Source organism: Cygnus atratus, chromosome 12, assembly GCF_013377495.2.
Source record: "Cygnus atratus isolate AKBS03 ecotype Queensland, Australia chromosome 12, CAtr_DNAZoo_HiC_assembly, whole genome shotgun sequence".
Classification (NCBI taxonomy): domain Eukaryota; kingdom Metazoa; phylum Chordata; class Aves; order Anseriformes; family Anatidae; genus Cygnus; species Cygnus atratus.
The window spans coordinates 5555271-5575440 of NC_066373.1; positions in this window are offsets into that span (position 1 = coordinate 5555271).

Here is a 20170-nt window from a genome sequence, read left to right on the forward strand (position 1 = left end):
AATTGGAGTGTGCTGAGAAAACAAATAACTACAGGCCACTCTTAGGCAAGTAAACAAACAGTGTGAACAGCCACATCCTAATTTTTTTTGATTAATGGAAGGATAACTATCGGAGTGTGATGTAGGTAGAGGTAGGCTTTGTCTGGCTCAAGCTGTGGTCGAGTGCCAAGAAATGAAATCTCAGAACCTCCCGTACTGAGATCAAGGTCTCAGAGGTTTGACCCAGCCCAGGAGACCTCAGGACTCAGACACTTATTCATATGTCATACAAAATAGGACTTTTTTTCAGGCTTTGAGGGACTCCTCTGGCTCAGTCCATCTGGCGAATTGCAGCTTTTCACTTCAGAACAACAACAACAAAGTCCTGCAATGCTCGGCAGCATATTGGGCAGTGAGGCCATAGGAGGAAGCCCACTGTGCTGTTAAACAGCTGTCTGGATCCCTGTTTACAGGGAGAATGATGAGCTTAGGAACAGTTTTGCATTTTCCTCTAGATGTGCTCCATTTCAGGGTTTCCGCAGACAGCTGGAAGTCTGCTGAGGGCTTTGACAGGCCCCATCATTTCACCCTGCGCACTTGTGTACGTTTCGGGGCTGTGTTTAGCTTGGCTTTTTCCCTTGCACACAGGAGCTGTGAGGTCCCTGCGTGAAACCAGTTGTGTTTCTTGAGCTGGGCTACACAGCAAAACGAAAAAGCACATCTGGGAACTCTTCATCTTGCAAAAGCTCAGGTGCCCTCCTTCCCTTCTGTTACCGCGAGGATTTCATGGGTTGCATGTGGAGGGAAGAAAATCAGAGGAGCAAGTGGGGGCTTAAATGGCTTCCTGATCTCACTGGGCTGTTCTCTGCAAAGCACTGCTGGGGGGATAGGAAGGGGCAGAGAGGGATGGTTACGGGAGTGTCTGCTCTGCTCTGGAGGCCACTCTCCCCCTTAGTCTGGGTAACCATAAGAATTGTGAAATTTAGTATATTTTGTATTTTTAAGATTTCACCTCAAACCATTCATGTTAGAAACATATTTCACTGGTAAATGAAAGCTGAAATTCTTAGCTGGAGCAGGACTCCAAGAGCTAAAGCTTTAAAAATCGTCCTGGGAGCATAATCCCCCAACAGATATGGGGGTCCTTGGGAATGTCCTTTGTGTATGTTTACTTTGTTCCATCTCCCTGCCTGTTTGTTGAGTAATATCAGTATTGACTTCTGTGCTTTGTTGTTAGAAAAATCTTAATTTGATTATTTTAATGAACAGAATCCCTACAAGTAATAACTTTGTGCACAATTAAGTATTTTCAGGTCCTGAGAATAAGAGAAGCCCGTGCCTATTGCAGCCAGTGATAAAAAACTTCTCCATATAGGGTACTTTGCCAATTGGACTAGTTTTTCCAAGCGGATTATTCTTCCGTTCCGTTCCGTTCCGTTCCGTTCCGTTCCGTTCCGTTCCTTTCCTTTCCTTTCCTTTCCTTTCCTTTCCTTTCCTTTCCTTTCCTTTCCTTTCCTTTCCTTTCCTTTCCTTTCCTTTCCTTTCCTTTCCTTTCCTTTCCTTTCCTTTCCTTTCCTTTCCTTTCCTTTCCTTTCCTTTCCTTTCCTTTCCTTTCCTTTCCTTTCCTTTCCTTTCCTTTCCCTTCCCTTCCCTTCCCTTCCCTTCCCTTCCCTTCCCTTCCCTTCCCTTCCCTTCCCTTCCCTTCCCTTCCCTTCCCTTCCCTTCCCTTCCCTTCCCTTCCCTTCCCTTCCCTTCCCTTCCCTTCCCTTCCCTTCCCTTCCCTTCCCTTCCCTTCCCTTCCCTTCCCTTCCCTTCCCTTCCCTTCCCTTCCCTTCCCTTCCCTTCCCTTCCCTTCCCTTCCCTTCCCTTCCCTTCCCTTCCCTTCCCTTCCTTCCCTTCCCTTCCCTTCCCTTCCCTTCCCTTCCCTTCCCTTCCCTTTTTTTTTTTTCAATATTGGGCTTGAATTTGTGAGATACTTCTTCAGGGTTTCGTTTTGCTCTCTTCTTCATACTGGAGGAAAGTAAGTCTCAGATGTGTGGTAACTCTTGTTAATTCCTTGTTTTTCAGAGATTTCCAGCTCCCTGTGTTGCTTAGAGCTATAGAGCCTCCTCTATAGGAAATTTATGTTTTAGTGGGCTTCAGGCATACCTTCATGTCTCTGCAAGGCTGGGAGGGAACAGGCCAGACATGCAAGATTGAGAGTTTTAAAAATGAACTTCCCAAGAAGGTTGTCTGGGTGATTTGTGGTTGGATTCTTGAAAGATCTCCTACATGGTTCAGAAGGGACAGGTACTATTACATGCTTGTGAGTTTTCATGTTCACTGGTTTTCAGAAGCTTTGAGGGAATGCTTTTAAAATGTGTAAATTTGGGAGTGTAGCTCTTGCTGTCCTTCAGTGGAACTTTTTATCCTCATTCCTCGAATTACTTTGAAATTGCAACATAATCATTAAGTTGTCCAGAACATGTTTTAAAAAAAATGTACAACTTAAGTATAAACAATGCTTTAATATTAAAAGAAGACACCCTTAAATATATAAAGGTATATGTATCAGCTTTTAGTGCCATTTAGTGTCAAAAAAAATTGTCTAAAAGACAATTTCTAGAATAACATTCTCATCTTAGTGGTAAAAAACGGCAGAGCAAAATAAAACAGTTCGTATTTTCCCGGTATCTCTGGACTGCAAAAAGCAGGACTCCAAAGGGAGATTGCAAAGGTCATGGAAACTGTTAAACCACAGTTTAAGACGGCGGTCGTGCTCTCCGTATTCTGTTTTTCTAACCTTGTGTTTGCACGTATTTTTTCAGCTGCTTTGCTTCAGAATCCCTTAGATCAATAATAAGAGGTGTAGTAATATTCCTGCTGTTAAAACAGTGTCAGCGAGTAACCTGTGAGCCCAGCTCTTTCTTGCAGAGAATCCGAGGCTCAGAGGATAGCGAGTCTGTACAGCTGTCACTTGTAACAGCAGTTCTTGCTGGATGCACCTAGAAATAAGGTTTCTGTTGTCAACCACTGAAAGAGTTAATAGAATGACTTAAGGGGAAAAAATGCATTTCCATCTGAGATCTACAGCTAGGTTTATGAGCTTGCCTTGTCCAGGCAGGTGCAAAACATAGGAGGGAAGAGTTAAAGATGGAATATACATCTGAGATGAGATCCTGTTTGGGTCTGAAAACAAGACATTTTTTCTCCTCCTCTGGGAGCTCTGCAATTTAAGTAAAGAAAGCAGGTGCAAAGTGCTCTGAAGACCAGCAGCTGAATAAGTCGAAAAGAATTTTAAGTACAAGGATGCTGTGCTCCTTGCAGCAATGACAGAAATCAGTTTTGGAGGTTGCACTGGGCCTTCCATAAAATATCAGTGGACAGACCTGGGTTTAAATAGATGTTTGAACTGCTTGTTTTATTGACAGGCTGTCATAGCATGAAAGGGGAAAATAGAGAACCACTGCTAACAGCTGCAAACCTAAATAAATAGCTGCCATGCTGTGGGTCAGTGCTTCCTTTTTGGTGCCTGCAGTAGATTCTTGAAAGGGTGGAGAAGGGCAGTGAACTCCCATATGGCTTCGCAAAATTTCACGAGCCGGCAGTGTCCCAAAAAACAGACTTGTGGAGTTCACTGTAACCATTTGTAGGAAAGAGGTTTGCTGTTTTACAGCTCTAGGAGGGTGGAGGGGATGTTCTGTCTACACCTACGGGAACAAGGTCCCTGCTATGAGGAACTTACATTTCAGTCAAGACCTTATATGACAGGCGAGATGTCCAAACGAAGTTAGCCGTGTATGAATGGGTAGTTGGGAAGGCAGAGAGGTAGTGAATTGCCTCAGTAAAAGCATTCAGTGATCATGAAGAATAGGTTCCTGTGGTTTTGCTGACTTCCTGCATGCCTCACAGAAGAAATGAGTTTTCAGAAGGAATTTATGTAAGACCAGGAGAGCCTACAGGCTAGTAGGGATGGCTTTCCATGGAGAATAGCACCTGCTCAGTGCAGGAGATACGGGAAGATAGGGCTGGCATTACTTGGTGCATGATTTATAGGAACTGTGCAAGAAGTAGGAATCAATGAAGTTTCTCAAGGATTGCAACGAGCAGTGTGCAAACACTGCAATGAACAGTTTTGTGTCTACAATAGCAGTGTTACTAATATGCCTCGAGAATGTAAAGAACAATTCTGTAGTCAGTGTTCTGTAGCTCCAGTAATCAAGTGATGCAAAAAGTTGGAAATGAAAATCCCTGTTAGTTCATCTCCCCCTACAAAGGGATGTTTCCTTTGTTATATATGATAGTAATTAGTTTGCTTGCAAGGGGAGGAAGTATGGAACAGAAGAGATTTAAAATAGTGATGGAGAGCCCAGACCTGAGAGGATGAGACTGCAGCAGAGGATTATCAGGACGGAGAGCAGTAGTAAGTACTTTCCCCCTCCAAAACACTGCATAGATATTAAGCAATTAATCTGCACAAATGAGCCATGAAAATGATCAGTGGCTTTGTTGAAGTCCAAACACAGTGAAATTGTGTTTCAGATTTGGGACTTAATGTTCCCAGTCTTATGGCTTAAATGGGAAGAAGAGAGAGATCTCAAAGAGCTGTCAATCCTGTGTGAGCATCCAGGACCACCACTGCATTGCCCAGAGGTGGATTGCTGGAAGCTCCTTTCACAGATTTAAAGGAAGCTAGGACAGACTACGGAGATGCATAACATAAGCCCTACAGTTTCACTAGTGATTAGTCTTCAAGTTCTGTTACTCGTGATGGAACCAAAGTATACCTTTTCAAAAGAAGGCTTTGGTTTTTGCCTTCTAAAGCATAAATAATTGGGCACATTACTTTAAAACTTGTTTCAATAATTACTTAGCTTTCCTCCCACCCTCTCATTTTACATAAAGAAATTGTAAAGAGGAGATCTTTAAAGACTGAAGTTAATTGTTCCATTCTACATGGATATAGACTTAGGTATTGTTGCACTTCTGCTGATTGTCTTACAAAGCCAGAAATATAAATAGTACTTTCTTGATTTTTTTCCAAATCTCTTCTATTCAATCCAGAAACATTCTGTGTTCTGCTAGCATTTTTGAAATTATTTTTCAGCTGTTATGCTATGGCTTATGCAGCAAATAACAGGTGTGTGTGTGTTTTCAATTCTGGGATTTGCTCTTGGAGAAAAATAATTAACACTGGCAGGAGTTTGATTGCATTAATTCACCAAAAGAAACACCCAAACGATAAATCCATAGTGGGAGAACTGCCCATATGTTACAGATTGGCTTAACATGGATGAGGCATTAAATAAACTAAGTCTGAAAAATAAAAACCTTATCAGCTTTATTAGCGTTGAACTCTGTGGCTTCCACTGGGGCTGACACACTTAATTAAAGATGCTCTGGTCTAATTAGGTTGCACATCAAAAATACAAATACAAGTTGTTTTTTTTTTTAAGACTTATCTGAGCTCCAATTCCCAGTGATGCGAATATTTATTTTATTCAGTTAGTCTCCACCTAGAACAAGTGTTGCTGGGTTAGCTAACACTAAAATACAGGGGCTGAAGTATTTAGATTTCTTGCACTGAATGAGACTGGCTCAGATCTGTAATGTCTGCATATCCAAGGATGACAAGCGTGGGCTAGGGAGAAAGAAGATTTTATTCTGAATTTTAAATCATTATCTGATTCTATTTGACTGGCTTAATTCTATTGGTGACTAGCTCATGAAGAAATCCATCACCTTCATTTGTTTTACTACCCATGGGATTGATTCCCCTGTGGGTCTGGTCCAACCTCTATTGAGGTCAGTGGAAAGACTGACATCGATTAAATAGAAGATGGTTCAGAATCAATGGAAATGCTGCATGTCAAAACGGAGGAGTGTTCCTTCTTTCTAGGATCTCCTTTGCTTTAAAAACTGAATCTTCTACTATCAAACAGGAGAAATCTACCATACCCTGTTGTGTGCTCCCATGATTTTCTCTCGTTGGGTGAGGACGAGGGGCTTTTGATTCAGCACCTCTAGTACTTGTAGTAAGGTCTTTGCTTTCAAATTGATCTTGGGACATGATGACCTTGTCAGCCTTTTGCTGATGTTTTGTACTATTTTTTGCAGTTTTGTTTTTCTTTTTTTCTTGTAATTTTGCTTAATGTAAATTGCAGTCACAGCTGACATCAATGGCTTCATATGCTCTTCTGTCCAAGACAACAGGTCTAAACCCAACCTCCCATGTACCAGAAACAATTTTCACTCCAGATGATGGCATTTGCACAAATCTAAATTACTGTGAACAAAATTCTTCAGTTTCTAATGGCTATCTAACAAGATAATTATAACTCAGCCAAATATGTAGGGCCTGAAGAAAGGTATAAAAGGAGAGGGCTTCAAAGCCTTTCATTAATGGAAAACACAAGCACATGTATAGCTTTTTAGCTATATCACTGATTTCTGGTGCTGTTTTGGTAGCTCTAAATCTGAAGTGGCATCCAGACCTCCCTCAGTGACAGAGGAGGGCTGAGATCCCTGGCACGAGGACTGTGGCTCTCACTGATTTTACTCCGTTTCTGAAACCTGAGCCTACATGCTGGAAAATGGACACCTAAAAAGAAATGGTTGGCCGCAGTTTTACGTCTGGCCTCGTTTATGACTGTGAACACGCTAATGTTTCCCAAATATTATCTCTGTAACATCCTCTTGTGGAGTTATTTTGCTTTTGTACATTCAGTGTTAATTTTCATTTTTCTGAGTGATTAAAAAGTGCTCAGACTGCCTCGTGCAGTTTGCTGGTTCAGGGTTAGTTACTGAATTAGGATTTTGGAATCATTTAAAACTGTTTCTTGGAGAAAGGAGACAGGCAGTTCTGATTTATTAAGAGTGACTTAGTGTTAAATGGAGTGCAACTCAAATGGCAAGCTGCCTTGAGCTATTTTGGCTTTGTTTCCTGCTTTGCTCATTGTGTGTGTGTACTTCTGTATGTACATACATACAAATGCAAATCTCACGCCAGAGCTGAAGAAAGCAACACAGTCTCCTTGCTCAATCAGTGATCTACCTTGGGATATCTAAGTACTGTAAGTGGATGCGATGTCCCAGAGCCTGAATTATTCTTTTTAATTATTTCTGCTGAACAAATCTACAGTAACGACACAGCTCCACAAGCTGGCCTGATGTGCTGTGTCCCATAATCGAGAGCAATTCCAGGATCCACATTCTCCATTATCTGCTTGAGTAAGGACATAAATACAATTAGAATAGGTACTTGAAGACAGCACTGAACCGAGGAGAGATGCAGTGCTATAAGGACAAGTCCTGTTGAGACGCTGCTTTGTCTGGTTCTGGCCCAGGTACAGTGACCCTGGCAAACACCACGAGGGGCCTGCCGTGGTGCCGCTGCTGCTTCCACCTTCTTCCTTTGTGGGCCAGGTTACTAGGTTGTTTTTCTCACAGTGGATAGCACAGAATGCCACACATCTATAACCTGTAGTATGATTTGCTGCTTTTCTCAATGTACTGCTTTTTTCAGGCTCTTGAGAGAGAAAAGGTTTGATGCATAAATTGTGAGCCATGGCAGAAAACGTGGCCTTGTATGCTTTTCTATTAGTATCAGCCGTCTCAGAGTGGAGTGGCAGCTTTATCAGTGAATATCCAGCAATTTTTTCAGATGAAGTTAGACATTTAGGAATAGATGCACCTCTTTCTACTTTCTGAACATACATTTTGTTATGACACCTTACGGAACTCATTTTAAACTCTGCTTCAGGGCAAAAATATTTATGGCACGCTTTAAATAAAACATATTATGTGTTTTGTACAAACATATGTATCATTGTCCCCCTAGCTGGAGCTGATATAATTTCTGACACCAAGTGCTACGCCTCATGCAAAATTCATGACATGTCATTGCATAAGAATGAATGTGTTCCTTTAAAATACAGGCCTTTCAGCCATGATAACCACTTAGTCTTCAGATTCAGGAACCAAAATCCTTCCTTGCTGTGACTGTTTGAGTAAACCGCTGTGTCAGTGACTGGCAGCCTACCTACACAGGAGTGTAGGTGCTAGTTTGAGCGTGACTTTCTCCCACAGATGATCTTCATGTCTAAGTCAATGTTATTTTTGGTCTATATTCAATGTAAATCAGCCCTTCTTTAGACTAGCACCAGGGCTGGTCATGAAGCTTGTCTGTCTGATGGGTACATAAGCCATCCCCTTGTTAAAAGCATTCAATACTGAAACTTTTCAATTTTTAATCCTTTGTTATAAAAAGAGAGAGGGTAAAAAAACAGTTCTGTCAGCAACATATCTGTGGCAGAAGATTATTCAGTCATAATGTAGTGCTGTGTAGGTGTTGTAGGCATAGATGAAATCTGCATAGTGCATAGCATAATGTAAAAGTGGCCTCTGGCCTCATGGCTGAGTGAAATGAACAAAGAAGGGGGCACAACAATAGGGGTGGGGAAAAATGATGACAGGAGGGGGGAAAAAAAGTGCCCCTCAGGGGTGATTGGAGTAGAAGGGAGCAGTGCCAGGCCCAGCCTTCTAGCCAGTGCTCTGCTCCCTTCCTAGGGACAGGGTCAGCAGCCCCAGCTGGGAGCTGGTGTCCCTAATTCTCCTCTTCTATGTACGAGGCCACAGAGCGGTGTTCAGGAAGTTCATCCCCATCTCTGTCAGCTCTTCTGTCAGTGGCTTCATCTCTGCTGGGTAAAAGGGCCAGGGTAGGGGCTCGGTAGGTTGAGTTGATGGTGGGACTTGATGATCTTGAAGGTCTTTTCCAACCTAGGTGATTCTGTGAATCTCCCATAGAGGTTATTTCCGGTCTCAGCTAGGAAAAGTTCTTCTAATTGCTGCTTTCCCACTTGCGGAGTCCAGCGAGGGGTTTTCACCGCCTGGCTCTGAGGAGGTGTGTGAGGGGGTGACAAAGGGTCTGCAGACAGACGCAAGGTTCAAGGCCTGCTGGAGGGGTGTTGGTGACCTGGGCAGAAGAAGGGATGGCCTGCAGCCATGCTGTTTGGACTGAACCCTAGAGCAAGCTCTCATGTCCAGTTTTCCTCTCAGAAATAACCTCTCGGCTTACCCCCAAAGGAGCCCAGAGTGCTTTGCTATGGTCATAGCAGCTGAGGCAATGCAGGTACTCCTGTCAGCTGTCTGTATGGAAGTTGCCAACAAGTCAAAGGCACATTAAAGAACAGAAGTCCCATGTCACAGAGACTCTTTTCTTCAACCCTCAGTGGTACTTAGTATCCCCTAATTCCATGTTTCTGTGTCAGTTATAGTAGTTTGGTAAATCTGGTTCCATCCAGTGTGCCACAGAAGAACGTGATTATTTTTTGAGCAGCTGAGGGGGTGATGAAAGCATGACTTCAAAAAGGAAAAATTCGATAAAGATTGGAAAGTTAAGAATAAAAATAATTAAAATGAGGGCACTGTTCCTAAACAGTCCTGCACCAGCTGTACTGATTGCAGGATATGCATGCAGCTAAGCAAGGGTTCTTGAAGAGATCCAGCACTTGGCTTTCACCTGGGAGAGGCTGCACGGTGGCTGAGTGGAAGTCTGCCTGGCACTGTAATGCATATAGGATGGTTTTTAAGACCATGTTTTCTAGTACATTAAAGGCCCAGTTCTCTGACAGCTACTGGCCCGTAAAACTGTGCTGGATGTTGATAAAATGCAGCAAGGTCTATTGAGTCCTCGTACAAAGGCTGAAAAGTGTTGTCTCTTATTTCAGCACAAACATCATCTTGTGCAGAAAATTACTGCTCTGACACACCTGGCTCCATCTCCCTGCTATTAAACCGATTAATACAACAAATGATATTTTATAATAAATACGTGTCACTTTTATGATTTTAACTGGTCTTTTGATTTGTTTCCTATTTTATGTTGTTTAGACAGACTGATTTAGACAGTTAAAAATCCACTTAAGCATGATACATTGTGGCTGCCTGACAGACAATAACATTGATATATATGACTAGATGAATCTCTAATTAGATTTTGGCAGCACTGTCACAGTCAGGGAAAGTTTCCCCAAGTACTCCATTGAAATGATTTTTTATTTTTTTTTTATGCAACCTTGTGTAACAAAGGCCATTTTTAATTAAGCAGGTCCCCTCAAAAGGACATTAAACTTAATGTACTTTTTTCAGTGGCCTTTGCCCTTGCAGTATCTGCCTTTTCAAATATAATCTTTGGTAGAATGACTTAGATTGTATATTTAAATAAAGTACATAAAACAGATTAAAATAGATGTAAAACAAACAAAAAAGTGATAACTGAAGCTTGCTCTGAATGCTATAAGTAAAATTAGTTGTAAGTATGGGAGCAACAGTCATTTGATAAATTATTGTTGTTATTTATATAGTCAAGGAAAATGTCATTTAGAACCAGAGAATGATTATATGATTGCATGATAATATCAATATTCTCTAAATCTCATCTTTTATGAACACTTCAAAGTAACTATAGAATAGAAGAGACTATTAAGGAAATGGAAAACTATTTCCAGTAACATCTACCTAAAATACTTCAGGTTAGTGTCAGAACTGGAGAGAGGCCTGCAGATACTGGTGCAATATAAATGGGAAACACCAAGTACGTCCAGCTATGCTGCAGTTAATGGTGATGTACATCATTTTATTTTCTCCAAAGCTGCAGTGAGCTAGATGTTAAAATCTGCATCACTTGACTTACACTTATCATGGTAGCTGCATGTGAAAGATATAAAAGGGGCAATCAGGTTTCCTCTTCCAGGTCTGGACTGTTGCTCAGGTTTCATCGAGACTGCAGAGAGCAGATGTGAGCACAGGATCCCGAGTACTAACCTGGGACTATCTAACTGGCCTGCTTGCATACAAGTGAAATAAAAGCTTTCCCAGTAGATGTTTACAGCTTAGAGAAAAACAAACAATAAAAGTGCTATTCCTTTATCCTAGCATTTAATGAGTGAAGATCAATTTATTCCTAAATACATAATAAGAAATCTCTAGTGATGCTAACTGGAGTTGTGTGTGAGGATTCTCTACATCAGAAAAAGCAGTTGAGGAGGATGGTACTTTGGGATGAGCCAGAATGTCCAGAGTCTGCTGGACATTTTCCAGTCTGGTCAACTTGAATGAGAGCAGAGCATTTTATTTGTTTTGATCCTAAAGAGATGAATTCTCTTATTAGTAAAAGAAGGGCTGTTGGGCACTCGTTGATGTCTGTAGCAATTCTGGCTTTAATTGCAAGAAGCGCAGAATTCTACCTAGTCTATTCAGACCTTCTATACATATCACTAAGGAGGTCATTCTGTTGATTTTTCTATATAAAGAAGTTAGCAAGGTAATTTGAAGTGTGAAGGCAGAGTGTATCCCACTAATGTCCTGTGTGGACATGTGTGGTGCCTTTTAAAGCAAGAGTTGGGCTAGGGCTTTTCATAGGAAGATAATACACATGAAAACACAAGTGAGAATTTACTGTCACCGTTCCATCTGTATTAATTCCAAAAGTGAATGGCAACTGCAACATTTGAGAAGTCTTACTTCACTCCCATGCCAGTGAGCAATTTTGTATAAAACTATCCTTTGCATATGTTTTTGACAAGTTGGAGTGCAATAAACTGAAGAGCACATACATTTCTTTACAGAAACAAATTCTATGGACCAAATAATGTGGTGTGATCAAGTGAACTGAAATGCCAAACTCTGCAGAACTGCAAGAAAAAGATAAGTTCTTAATTTCATTTTTTCTGCTTACTATTTTTTTTCTAGTTGCAAATTTACTTGGAAGCATTAGATTTCAATTGTCACAGCTCATATTTTGGAATGCATTTTTGGCTTTGTACTAGTATTCAGGGAGATTTTCTTAGCAACTTTGAATGGAGAAAGTAAGTTTACCAACCTTTGCTCTACACTGCAATTTGTGAGGAAGACTTGGTTAAGGTCAATTTATAATTCCCAAACATGCATGCTCTTTAAGGGAGCATGCTCGACACCTACTAGCTTCTTAATGCTGTCATGGTAAGCCTTGTCAGGAAAAAATACAACCTTGAGTGCAGTTTCAGATGACCATTTCTAGGATGTTTAGCTAATGTTCTAATCACCCCTCTCTGTCTCCTTCTTGAGCTCTAAATTTATTTGCTTAGGCATTTAAGCCCTGTTCTAGGGCAGGAGCTCATTTTTTCCCTATAACCCCCATTTGTTTTAAACAGTAGATCTGATCTCTTCTCTACTGATGAGAAAGATAGGAGGCTGTTAGCACTGGTACTATTTATATTGTGCTAATAGGTTTAAACCCTCTCACTGAGCAGTGCTGGTGGTTTAAAATAATGACTAGGCAATAATTTTTTCCCAGGACAGGTGTACAAATAGTACCAAAAAGAGAGTGCTGCTCAGGGTCAGACTATGAAAAGAATGGTGTCCCAGATTATAGTGCAAGATGAAACTGTTTCATATGCTATTAAGATCTGACAACACAGGGTTTCAGTTTTAGCCACCAAGACTTATCTGCTGTCATTAACAAGATCCACATGAATCTAATACTCAGACCTGAGTCATAGTCATCTCAACTTCTGTTCTCAAAACTATTCATTTGAACAAGGATGGAGTGGCCCTAGCAGTCATTGGCTTCAGTTGGCCCCAAAGCTGCACCCACAAAATCCTGGCCTTGCACTGATTGTCACAATTGTCTGCAGTTTCCAAAACCTCCCGGAATTCCTATTGTAACTGTACGAGATGTGAATAATGGAAAGACAATGAATCACTCCTGACTTCAGGCATAATAAGACAGCATATCTAATCTGTGCTAACTGACCATGGCCCTATTGTTTCATTAAATATCAAGTTCTTTGATAGCAATATTTGTTTCCACCAATGGAGACTTTTTTTTTTTTTTGTAAATATTTTTCACTAGAAAATTATAAACCAAACCAAAATGTTTTATTTTCTACTGGTTTTGTTTTCAGCTCCACACTTCTTACTTTTTGTAATAGAAACTATTTTTGTCTTTCCCATTTTAAATGTCCATACTGAGCCAGCCCTGATATTCACACTGCAACATCTACTTTCCAAGAAATCACACTGAAATATTTTTCAATAAACGAATTAATTATGTAGAGCAGAAGGTGGAGAGTAAGTTTAAATCAAATGTAAAATGTTGTAAGTTTAAAATGTGATTTAAAGTACGGGCAAAAAGAGAGGCAAATCCTTTTGACCCTAATGGTTCATCACCTATTTAAATCTCTAAGCAAATGTCAGTGAAATTGCTGTACCTGGATAATACTGTGCCAGTATTTACAAGTTCGTGAGACATGAGTGTGGAGGAATCCAGCAGTATTTGTTTGTTCAGCAGGTACGCATTTTGAGTCCTGTAGTCAAATAGCAGCTATTACAACCTTGCTAACAATAACTTTCAGGATGATACAATCAAAACATTATATGCTTTTGCTGAAGGTAGCAGCGTCATTGTAAAAGTGGTATGTTTGAATGGTAGTCTTAATACCTGCATTGCACACACTTTTTTCCCCTCAGGACACTAGGCTTGTGAGATAATATATACAGTACTTCAGAACGTAACAAAGCTCTCATTAACTTCCGAATGTAGAATTCACCTACCCCACGTTTTAGTGTGGATTTATACCATCTGATTTGCAGAAGCAGTTAAAGATTCTCAAGTCGGCAGTCAAACAGTTTTATTCTGTGCTTAGTTACGGCAGTATCAGAGATTGTCCACCAATGGAAAAGATGTCAGCTTGGCAAAGTATGTAGTTTACTTCTTTGGAAGCTGTAGTGCCTCTATGTCCTTCCCGATATCTCTTTTGTTTGTTCTGTTAGCATTTTACAATAGTGAGAATCACATGACCCGTGTTTAATTTGGTTATAATGTTTTCTTTCTTCTGGTTAAACTGTAGAGATAAGTTACTGTTCAGTCCAAGGTCTTGGATTTTAAATGAACAGCTAGCTGTTCCTTCATTCATCACTTTCTACCTGAATGGCAAACCACAAGCATAAGAAAGGAAGGTAACACAAGGGTCACAAACAGCGACATAAATTGTAGCTTTGCTGAGAGTACTTGACTGTTGTAGAATACCTTCTACTCAGTAATTCAAAGCACTTTACAAATACTGCTGTTTTAAACTTCTTCGCATTCTTGAGTACCAAGGAAATGTTATTTTCCCATACTGCAAACGAGTGTACAGACGAACAGAAATCAAATTCCTGAGTAGCTTTATGACTTGTGCTGTCTTGGTCTTCTGGACTACCAAATCCCAGTTTCATCTGAAGTCATTATACTGGTCATGCATTGGTCAGAGCAAACGTCTGAGCCAGTCTAACCACCATAGGAATGACTGATGCTGGTTTCTCCGAGTCTGCCATCCTTGCCTAGGAAGTGGAGGGGATAGAGGCAAGAGGTTTGTTGCGGAGGCTCTCCGGCTGTCCTTATAGGGTAGGTCTGGCTAAGTCTCTGCTGGAAAATAAAAAAAAAAAAAAAAGGGAGTCTGCTGTTTAGCTGAGACTCCCTTTGTGAGAAACCATTTGTAAAGAACCATTAGCACAGGGTTGGACACCATTTCCACTGTAAAACCTTTGCCCCAGGGAACATACAAACCACCGATTATGACACCAGTCCTTCCTGTGTTTAGAATAACAAGAAACTTAATAGCAATGAATCTGAGCAACATTTAACATAGCCTCTGGCAAACACTGTTTGCTCTTTTAAGGTTATCTGTTGACCCTAAAAGCATAGCGAGCAAAGCTCAGTGACCAGGTTCCTACTGGAAGATGTCCCTGTAGCAGGCAGTTGGCAACACAGAACAGGTACCAGGATATTTGTATTTGCATCAGAAACCTACAGAAAGGCCCTGATTCCTCAGCCTCATCGTGCTGTTTAAGTGAAGATCAAACTACTTGATGTAGAAAGATACAGCCAAGAAAATAGGAGATGCTTGAAATGATCTTACTGTCCTTAATCCTCCTTCCCCATCACAGACTGATTTTTAGTTTTATTTTTTATTTCAGAAGAAATTTATCGGTAGGGAAAATTGGAAGGAAGAGAAAGACCAGGCATGGTACAGTTGTTGTCCTCCATAGAGAACTGTCTTGGAGGAGGTATCAGGGTGAAAAGGAGAAGTAAAGGGAAGAGGAAAAAAAAATCCTTACGGTTGGCAAGTGTTGCCACTGTGGTGGTCAGTGGATGTTTTCCACATGTCTACGTGAGGGCAGCAGGGATCTTGGAGCTTGTTTTTCTTCTGTGTGCAGCACAGCACGTTGGCCTAGATTTTATTGCTATGACCTGAACTCATCTTTGTACCATAAGGGAAATACTTGCAGTGCTTTACAGATCTCAGAGACAGTCTCATTTTCTCAGCACAGAGCTAATATATCAAGCTAATTTACTGCCGTAGTGTGTTGCAAAGCCTATATAATATTGAGTAAACGTTGTTGGCTTATACATTAACTGTAACTAAAACCCTGTGCAAACTTTATTCTGGCTTCGGGATTTTCCTTGAAGGAGTGACTAGGAAGGGAAGGGTAGAGGTTTCTTCTTTCTTTTTCTTTCTTCTTCTTTTCTACTTTTTTTTTTTTTTCCTCCTTTAAATCTGTTAATTTTAGCTCAAGTGATGGGAATGGTTAGAAGCTTTCTGCATGGATCCTTTTCGTTGTCAGGATCCCTTAGCAGTGTTTAATGTGGTTTCTTTTTCCTATTTGGTATGCAAATATAACTGAAGAAAATAAGAATCTGGGTGTCTGTCTGCTTTGGACACTTAGTGGAGCTGCTATGCCTTTGTATGGCTAAGAGTTACAATGTTTTGGATGATCTTCTAAAAAAGGGAACCAAATATTTTGTTCTTTATCTAGGACTACTAATCCAAGGATTGTAATGTGCTTTACCAGCAGCAATTAATTAGAAAATAAAACACTCATGTAAGGAATATCCTTTAAAAAGGAAGCAGGATACCACCACGATATCCTTTTATTCAGTGAAGAGAAATGCATGTATTTGACATGTTAAAACCATTGAAATTCAATTAAAATAAGTTGTGGGCATTTGCAAAATTTCTCAGTGACCTTGTTGTATTGATGAACATACTGAAGTCGTAGTATGTAAGTAGCTCAGTATCAGACAAAAATGGTATACGAGCAACTTCAGGATTAATAATCCTGACTCTCAGAGCTCACTCTTGTCAAGAGAGCTTTCTGAAAGCAAGCTGTGAAAATGATCCTCCTATCCATTAGCAGTGCACAACTGCCGCTCTCAGCGAGCCGTGAAGGAACTGAAGGGATCTTCTGAAGGTATTTCATTTGGTACCATAGAAATCCGGCTGCGCTCAGTCCAGCCAGCACCTGAACAAAGCAGGTATCCGGCTTCGTGTCTGAGGATTGTTCAGATACTTGGTGACTGCTGAAGTAATAAGGCACTGATGGGAGAAACCAGCAGTGGAATGATGATATGCAGGAAGCTCATAAATCCAGTCTATCAGAAGAGATGGCAGGAACACCATTGCTTTGGAAACTTAAGAGTAGACTGGTTGCTTTTGTAGAAAGTGCCCTCGAGGAAACCTGTCCTAGAAAGGTGTTGGGAAAAGCATTTTTCTGTGTGCAATTCATGTGAAGCTATTTTTCTGTCCACTGTGTATATTTCTTTATTTATGGTAACCATATGTTCTAGTTTTACTGGGACTTTCCCAGTTTCTCATGTGGTACTGTCCCAGTGTGCTGGGACCATGAAATAACATTAATCAAAAAATGTAAGGGCTTTATTTGTATTCAGGGCATATTGCTCTGCAGAGTAAAATTCATTTTGTCTTTACTGTGAACGTACTTTCCAGTGGATGAGTGTTAATCTTATTGAACAGTGGTAGGAACGAAGAACAAAACATCAGAGCTGTTGTTTTGCTCAAAGTGAATATTAATGTCACCTATTCCATGTTTCATGATAAACGCAGTTTGTGAATCACTGGAAAAAATTCTCTCCCAGGAGAAGGAGCCAAATGTCACTACTAGGGTAGATTGTGACAAGAGGGACATCAGCATTTGTTCTTGAAAAGCAATCCCATGTGTCTTCTGCATGAGTCTGGCAGCCCCAAAATGAGTCACTAAGAAGTATCCCATTCTTCTGTTTATAAAATCTAATCGCTTTTAATCACTCTGGGTTTCTACTGCATGGGGCCAGAGGTTGGGGTAGGAATACCTACCACCTCTCCTCTCAGCTCGCATTCCTATATTTCCTCCTTTTAACAGTTTACTACTGTTGGGGCCTGATTTGCACGTGTCACGTTCCATACAGTCTGTGATGTTTTTTGAGCTTGCTACAAAAAGAAAAAAGATAATTTCTCACTGTTTTTCTTGCACTGGGGGTGGGAGGAAAGCAGCCTCTGGATTGTCTTCTGTTTCTTCTTCAAGGAAAGCCAACTGAGTCATATTTTTGCTTTCTATCAGATGAGGAAGGGTAAACAGATTACATGGGAGCCCATTTCTTCTTCTTTTCAGATATGAGTTAGACTTGGACCTGAATTTTGGACTTTAACAATCTCTGGGGAAATCATCAGGCACGTGCTCTTCCCGCCCCAAGTTCAGTAACTTAAAGAGTGTTTTTTTATACCATTAGTTTTGTGATGAGTCTGGAGGTCAAAAGTCTACAGCGGAACAAGACTTGTTTTTTGGTCCTTCCTAAACCAGGAACAAATGGACACTATAAACCTAATCTGAACCCTGGTGGGAGCAATGGAAAAACTACCACTGACTTTGGGGTTTGGATCAGGCCCTCTTTAGAGATTCCGTTTTCACATGTGCAAACAAAATCCTGCAAGAAAAATACCTTTCAGTTACAGATTTCTTTACGAACTTTGAATTCATACCAGTCTTGTTAATCTTGCTTTGGAAATTCTTAATGTAGTATCAGAGGAATACGGATAATGTTTGAATTGTACAGATAATACTAGAAAGAAATACTATACTTACCAGAGAGGAAAGGAAGAGAAGGTAGCTCATTACGTGCAGTTATGAGTCTGCTATTTTTCTTCACTGGGATTGCAGAATTTTTGAGATATGCTTTCCCCGTGCTTGGGAATCTAAAATCTTCCCTAGTTTTCTAACATTTGTATAAGTTCCTTATTGACTCCAGTATTAGCTACCATTGTCTTGGAGTAGAGAATATTCATGTTTAACAGCTCACCCAAAGTCTCAAAATCCTTGATGGATTGTAGAGGGCCTTTACTTCTCAAAGTCATGTGCTGATGGAACTGAAGAGTTCTGCTTCCCTGTCCGTGATTTTACTCATCCAACCACCATGCTGCTCATCATCTTATGATCAGCTAGCAACCTTTTTCAATGCCAATTGGATTTTTCAGATAAAGCCACTAATTTTGATTGTGCGTTAGAAATCAGCTTTCAATGGTATTTCAATTAACCTTGCTATTAAAGAAATTGCTTTTTGCCAATACTCAATGGTTGGTTGACATTCAGGGAACACATGACTCCTTTTAATACAATCTGTATTGAAAGAGCAACCTGCATTTGTTGTCTTCGGACTAGCTTCTTGTAGCTTGGGTAGTTTTCAATATAGCTGAAAGTACAGCAGATTAGAAACAAATGCACAAAGTATTTTAGGTTAAAAGCTTTCAAACATGCTCTGCTATATTCCATTTAGCCACCTTGGTAAGATTTGCTAAAATATCTGTATTGGGGAAATTTATATAGAGTAGGAGGGACAAGGACTTGGGACAAGAGCTCAGCAGTGTGGAAATGTGTGTTTCAGTCGATACCCAGCTAAGCAGTGAGGTTCAGAAACCAATGCTGTCCCTAGCGCAGAGAATTCCCCCTGGATTGCTTCGAAGCCCTATTGGGTGGCTCACTATTGCAGGGTGCATCGGTCCTCTTCAAGGTGAGGTTACCTCGATTTGAGCTTTTGACTTGATAAAATGATTTTGAAAGTCCTGAGAGAAGAGGATCTCAGGAGAATGGGAGTTAATTGTTTTCACCCAAAATGTTGTTCCTAACTGCCTGAGCTCCAGGCGGCTTTGCAGCAAGCAGGGGCCACACAGTCCTTTAAGGAAACACTGCCCGAGACTGGGACTTATACAGCCGGGTTCCTGCCAAAGTGCATCGGTTGGTCATAGTGCATTTCAGAGCAATGAGGAAAGTATAGGAAATCCTGCACTGTCCTCCTCGATATAGATTAGGCTGCTATGTAAATAACCTATGGAAAGTCAGGGCCACCAGTGCAAATCCAGGAAAATGGGGCTATGGCTGGACAGATGCGCAAAACATTTTGGGACAGATTCTGGGAACTATTTTGCAGCAGCAAAAAGTCTTTGAGGGGTACTGGTGCTGTATTTTATACCAGGCAATGGCTTTTATCATCGCACCGAAAATTGTAGTCATGTCTTCTGGTGGGAGATACTAGGAGCACGCTGAATGTGGGGTTGCAGAAGAGAGAATTACTTCACCGTGCCCAGCTTTATATTTAGCATAGGGTGAGTCAGTGGTGTTTTATTTTGTTTAGCAAAATACTGAATAATCAGGGCTAAATGCCCAACATGTATGTTTTCTACTGTTTCAGTGGATTTTCCTATGGTCATTTGAAGTACATACATTTGCTTTTGAACAAAAGCAAGCGCACAGCGCCATGATGTTAGATGTTAACGAATGTGAGACTGTGTTTGTAGCAACTTGCAAGGTTCAGTCTGTGTATACCCTACAAAGATTGCTTGTTTAGGAATGGAAAAATACATGTAGAAATCATGTGCATTTTGCATATGAGCTCATTCATGCAGGAATCTGATAATCTGGCTCCAGACATTGTTCAAGGGATTTCTAGTGGGCATCTGGCTCCGTGGAGTTTATCAGTTGTGCTCAAAGCAGTCCAGCCTGCTTTCAAATTTCATTGTTTGTTTTGAGACAAAAAGTCACATCCTCTGCCTCCAATTTGCTTTTTAATTCCTGAAGACCACAAAGGTTAAAACCATCCAGTCAGAAAGAGAAGTGAGCTTTTCTGCTTTTACATCTTTAATTGAAATCTGAGCCAAACGACCCAGCCAGTGCTTGAGAACTTGAACTAACTGAGAAGTAAAGACCAATCTGAAATTACAGCAGATGATACAACGGAGCATTAAACAAGAATATAAAAAAAAAATATAAAAAAGAGGCAGCCAAGTTGTCAGCAGCATACCAGTATTTTAGATAATCCCCTCTGGGCCATTTTCTTAACAACAACCAGTTGTGTTTATCCAAA